Here is a 6,192-nt window from a genome sequence, read left to right as displayed (position 1 = left end):
ACGTGGCATCCTCTGTACTGTGGTGATGATGGCTCAGCCTCAAGGGGCAGGAGAGACGGAGTACAGGTGTGATTTATGGACGTGATTCAGTCTTCTTGGGCCAGCTTCCCTACAGGACTAACCGGAGGCCAAATCGGGAAGAAGGAAAAGATTCATCCTGGTTCCTTTGGCCTCTTTTCCACTGGGAGTGATTCTGACTCTCACCTGCTTAGAATTGAGGATGCCAAGGAGTTTTCTGGTACAAATAGTAACAGTGCGGAAAATTGGCCCAGAGTATAAAGAGGAGCTTGAAAAGGAAAGAATCGAGCCCATTGTATTCTTAAAGAAAAGACTTTGAAAAAAATCACAACCTGTAGATTTCAAAAGGCCAACTTCTTTCCAGTATTCCCTTTAGAAAATATGGATATAATAACTACGCATTTGTAGATACTTGCCTTGAGAAAAAGCCCCTCAGAAACACACAGTGGTTACCTCGGAGTGGTAAGATTCCAGGAGACTGTTTTTTTTTCTTGTTTGGATCTATGGTCTGATTTCCTCACAGTGAATGTTAATGACAGTATTGTTGGATGCTAAGTAAAAGTCAGGTTCTAAAGTCAGTAGGTAAAGAAAAAGATCGTGTCCCATAAAATTACCCCTTAAAGATAACTTCTCTACTAAAATGGGATATATGTGACTTTGTATATCACGAAGTAGTTACCTTGAATTTAGGGCTCAAGATATATGGAAAGATATACATCTTCCTTTATCAGAATCCACTCAAGGTGCCAAAAAGGTGCTAAGCATTGTGGGAGCCAAAACCAGCTGCAGAGGGAGTATCTGCCATCTTGTTCTTCATTCTGTGGAGTCTCTACTCACAGAGTGGAATGGCCTGAGGAAACATCTTTCACTCTTCCGATTGCTCTCTCTCTGTCTGTCTCTCCTCCCAGGAGGTGGTGTGGGGCTTGTCTTTTTTTTTGAGGGGGGCGGGGAGTGCTTGTCTTAATGCTCGGTTTGCAAAGCAAGCCATTATATTCTTTATATTCATTATAAATACACTCACTGTATATGCATTATATTTATTCTAGCTCAATAAAATTGGCATTTTATTCTAAGGTGAATTGATTAATTAGTTGAACTGAATTTATTAAATTCTGAGGTGAATTTGTTCCCACTTCACATGAAATTAAGGAAGCCTTATGTATGGCATGGAGTGTTTGTAAGGGGGTAGGTCTAAAAGTGGGGCCTTTGAGGGAGCCACGAGGGGCTTGCTCACCTTTGCTTGGAAACTCAGTCTGGAATCTCTTGGCAGCCACAGCATCTTGTTAGTAAGGACGGCTCTCATCTATGGATTGTGTTCCTGTTTGGGGTCCTGCTCTGGTTAGGGTGGGGTGGTGGGCAGGAGGAAAGACCAGTTGGAGGGATTCATTTTTATAGGTCCCTCTCCCTCACTCTCTCAGCCACAAATACAGACAGTCCCTGCAAGACCTGTATGCTTCTGGGAGATGTCTGGGGTCCCTGGCAGAGGGAACATTACTGTTCCCTTACTGATCACCTGTTATATGTGAGGCACCGGGATTAAGTACTGAGTCTTCTTGAGGGCCTCCTGTATGCACTCTTTCCTCCCCATCATGGGTGCAGGAAGAAGGTGACAGAGAAGACACAATCACGGCTGTTTCCTGCCCTCTCATTCAGCAATTTGTCCCGCCCTGCAGATCATGTGGATCAGGAGAGCGGAGTTAAGACCTGGGTTTGGGAATCAGACAGACCTGGGTTCAAATCCTACTTCTGGCACTTGTGAGCTACATGACCTTGGGTAATTTATTTGGCTTTTCTAAGTCTCAAGCAAGTTATTAAGTCATTATAAATGCCAGCAAAGGTCCATATAGTCAAAGCTATGGTTTTTCCAGTAGTCATGTATGGATGTGAGGGTTGGACCATAAAGAAGGCTGAGCACAGAAGAATTGATGCTTTTGAACTGTGGTGTTGGAGAAGACTCTTGAGAGTCCCTTGGACTACAAGGAGATCCAATCAATCAATCCTGAAGGAAATTAATTCTGAATATTCATTGGAATGACTGATGTTGAAGCTGAAGCTCTAATACTTTGGCCACCTGATGCGAAGAGCTGACTCATTTGAAAAGACCCTGATGCTGGGAAAGATTGAAGGCAGGAGGAGAAGGGGATGACAGAGGAGGAGATGGTTGGATGGCATCACTGACTCAATGGACATGAGTTTGAGCAAGCTCCAGGAGATGGTGAAGGATAAGGAAGCCTGGCGTGCTGCAGTCCATGGGGTTGCAAAGAGTTGGACATGACTGAACGACTGAACAACAATAATAAATGGGAAGGATACTTACTGAGTACCTACTATGTGCAAGGTACTGGGTTCTCTGCCCAAGAACCTTACAGCCTATGGGAAAGACTAAGCACGGACCTTCGGAAATACGTTAAGCATGGACTGTGACACGTTCTCCAAAGGGAAAGGAAGAGTCTTTTGAACTGGATAGCTGAGATCCTCATCGGGGTCATTTTCAGGGGAGGGATCTCAGAAAAGGGCTCTCTGCAGAGCTGTTTTAAGTCAAGAACTGTGGGAGGAGAAGGTGCCTGAATTCGAGTGTGGGAGAGAGCATTCCAGCAGAGAGCAAAGCATGTGTCGCCCCTTCAGCAGATGAAACCCACCCCCCAGTCCCCTTAGAGCAGAGGAAACCCTTCTGAGCTAAAAATAAACTTGCTGAGCCTTGGAAAATCCTGTCACTGCCCAGAGGGGCCCCCCCCCTCTGCCCCCCAGAGAGACGACTCCGCAGCCCAAACCCTCCGGCCGCACCCCTCACAGGATGTGTGGGGCTGGTGGTCCTCAGACTGAAGCCCCCGACTTCCCGGGCTAATTTTGCCTCCCTGAGAGTGTGTCTCCAGCAAGGCTGGGCTCCCAAGCTGGGCGCCCGCCAGTCAGTCTGGCCAGAGAAGGAACTATTTTGGGAATTTTTATGATGGAACAATATTTTTTTGGTAAATAAATGGAGAGCTGTTAAACAGGGACGGTCACCCCCTAGCTTTTGGTTCACCTTTCTCTGTGCGGAGCTGTCACAGAGGCGGCCCTGTCCAGTGGGGAGAATGTCCCCAGGGCTGCCGACCTGCAGTGCCCACCTCGTCATTTCTCTTGGATTAATCAGCTATGGAAATTGGGAACACTCCTCCCTCCCCAAGCCCTGCCTCGGATTCTTTGAAAACAAAAGCCCTTGGTGTGGTCTCTTAGTGGAGGTGGGGCCCACCCTGATTAACCCCTTAGGGCTTGAGGATGGCCTGGACTCCAATTTGGAAGGGACCTTGGAGAACATCTGCCGCTCCCCCATCCCACCCCCCTCTACAGGTGAAGGAACCAAGACCCAGAGAGGGGAGACTGCTTTCCTAGGGTCACAGAGCTCATCAGCTGCAAAAGAGGTGGGAGCTCCAGACCCCAGACTCTGAGTCCTTATTCTTTTCCTTCAGGAACAATAAGGCAGAACAGTGGTCAAGAAAAGGAAAGGGTAGACTTCAAATTTGGTATTTTGCAGAGAGCCTACAAATACATGCATAGCAGGTCATAAATGTACTAAGTTTCTAAGCACTGATCCCCACCCGCAATATCTCCTGGGAGAGGACTCTTCTTATTCCTGAGGACCAGCCCTTTATTCCAACCCCGACCTCACCTGGGCTGGCCTCTTCAGGCACTCGCCTCCAATGGGCTGCTTGGGGACTTCATCACTCAGGACCCTCTCCTTGATGCTGAGAGATTATCCCTGCCCAAGTGTCATTCCTCCAGCAGCTCTGTCATCTCTTGTTCTGCTCCAGTGGCTCCCAAGCATCCATAGCTGCCTGGGCCCCATTTTCTCAGACTGGGCTATGGCCATTTTATTGTTATGACTTTAATAGCTGTCTCTTATCTAGCCAGGCCCTGAGATGACTCTAGAGAGTCCCTTGGACTGAAAGGAGATCAAACCAGTCAATCTTAAAAGAAATAAACCCTGAATATTCATTGGAAGGACTGATGCTGAAGCTGAAGCTCCAATACTTTGGTCACTAGATGCAAAGAGATAACTCTTTGGAAAAGACCCTGATGCTGGGAAAGATTGAGGGCAGGAGGAGAAAAGGGCAACAGAGGATGAGATGGTTAGATAGCATCACCGACTCAATGGACTTCAACTTGAGCAGATTCCAGGAGACGGTGAAGGACAGGGAAGCCTGGTGTGCTGCAGTCCATGGGGTCGCAAAGGGTTGGACTTGACTTTCAGCGAATGAACAAAAACAACATTTCATACAACAGCCATGGACGGTATGGATTTGTCCCACTTTACAGAGGAAAATGCTGAGGTCCAGATAAACCTAAGATCACATGAATGGTGAGTAAATAATGCAGCCAGAATTCACCCCAGCTCTTTCTAACTCTAATCCTTCAGCTTTTCCCACCAGACTGCCTCCAGGTGTGACACAAAGGGAGTCTGGCCAGGACAGTAGCAGAACCATGTAGCAGAAAGGACTCTGTTTACAAGCTCTAATAGATCAAATATTGGAATTGGAAAAAGAAAAAGGACAAATAGAACATATCACCTAAGTTTTGAGTCTTTTTTTTTTTTTTTAGTTTTGAGTCTTGAGTTTGTCAGAAGTCTTCCACTTTTGTGTGATAGAAACTCAACTCAATCAGCTTATAAAAAAGAGAGCTTACCTTCATTTGTGTGCCTAGCAAGTCTGGGTTACTTCTGGCTTTAAGAATAGCTTGCTTCAACATAGTCTTTCTCTGCTTGGCTTATTCTTCAGATGAGATTTCTCCACATGATGGTATCAGTAGTTGCTGGAGCTCCAGAATCAGGTAATCTCAGCAGAGAGGGACCTTTTCTTTCATAGCTTTGGTAAGAAAATCCCAGAAGGATACCTACTGGCTGGCTTGGGTCACATGCCCATTCTCTGAACCAATCACTGTAGCCAGGGAGATGGAGACAGAATGTGCTCTTTATAGGAAAACCAGTTGAGCTTTGGTGTCTAACGAAGGGGAGAAAAGGTTTGGAGAGACAGAAACAACAGGTAACCTTAGGCTAGGGGACGAGGAGAATGTTGACACCACTGACAGTCAGAGGGTAAAATCAGGAGGAAGGATTACTTAGGAGTAACAATACTAATTGTGACAACAGTAATAAGCAACATTTATTGTAGCTTAAGGCTTCCCTGGTGGCTCAGTGGTAAAGAATTTGCCTGCAGTTTAGGAGCTGCAGGAGACACGGGTTGGAACCCTGAGTCAGGAAGATTCCCTGGCAGAGGGCGTGGTAACCCACTCTAGTATTCTTGCCTGGAGAATCCCCATGGACGGAGGAGCCTGGCGGGCTACAGTCCACAGGGTTGCAAAGAGTCAGACACGACTAAAGTGACTTAGCACACATGCACACACACGTTACAGCTTACAGGGCCCTTTCACGTGCCTTATTTAGTCCTTCTCTAATCCTGAAATGAGTTGGACACGACTGAGCGACTGAACTGAACTGAACTGAACCCTGAAATGAAGGCAGAATGGCTGTTGTTCTCGACCTCATTTCACAGATGAGGGGACAGGTATGGAGAAGATGCAGGATGTGCTCAAGGCGGGCAGGAGGCAGGTCTGGGTCCGACGGTGGACTCGTGCTCATGTTCTCTGAACCTCAGCTCAGGAGGGGAGACAGGCTGAGTGCGAAGTGCTTGGTGTCCTGAAGACAGATGCTACTCTCAAGGTGACAGGTACACCTGACCGTGTCACTTTGGGATCATTTAGCTTAGCTGATCCCCTGATAGGTGTTACATGTCGTGTGGGCAGGGACCTTATCTGTCTAATTCACTGCTTTACCTTAGTGCCAAGTACTGTGCTTGGCACCCAAGATGCGTTGAAGACAAAGTGATCCAGTAGCGGCCCTGTTGATAATCTGAGTCTCCCTGGGAATGGAGGATGGGGACCAGAGCTGCTGGTTAAGGACTGAGACTTGGGGAGTCAGTGAGGGGAGAAAAAAGGAGTGGGAGCCTAAAGTGTAGCATGGTTGGCCCCAGCTCCAGACAACCTTCGCCAAATGCATCACAAGCCTCCATCTGCTGGGCAGACCAAGCTGCACATATGGGACTTACAGACTCTGAAAATCCCGTTGGTGCAGCTGGACTGAATTGGCAACCATGTGTTGTGCCTTCTGGGGATGTCTTTGCTGCACCTGATAGCATTCCTCTT

The sequence above is a fragment of the Dama dama genome, chromosome 12 (assembly GCF_033118175.1).
Source record: "Dama dama isolate Ldn47 chromosome 12, ASM3311817v1, whole genome shotgun sequence".
Classification (NCBI taxonomy): Eukaryota; Metazoa; Chordata; class Mammalia; order Artiodactyla; family Cervidae; genus Dama; species Dama dama.
Note: the sequence above shows the minus strand (reverse complement) of the source record.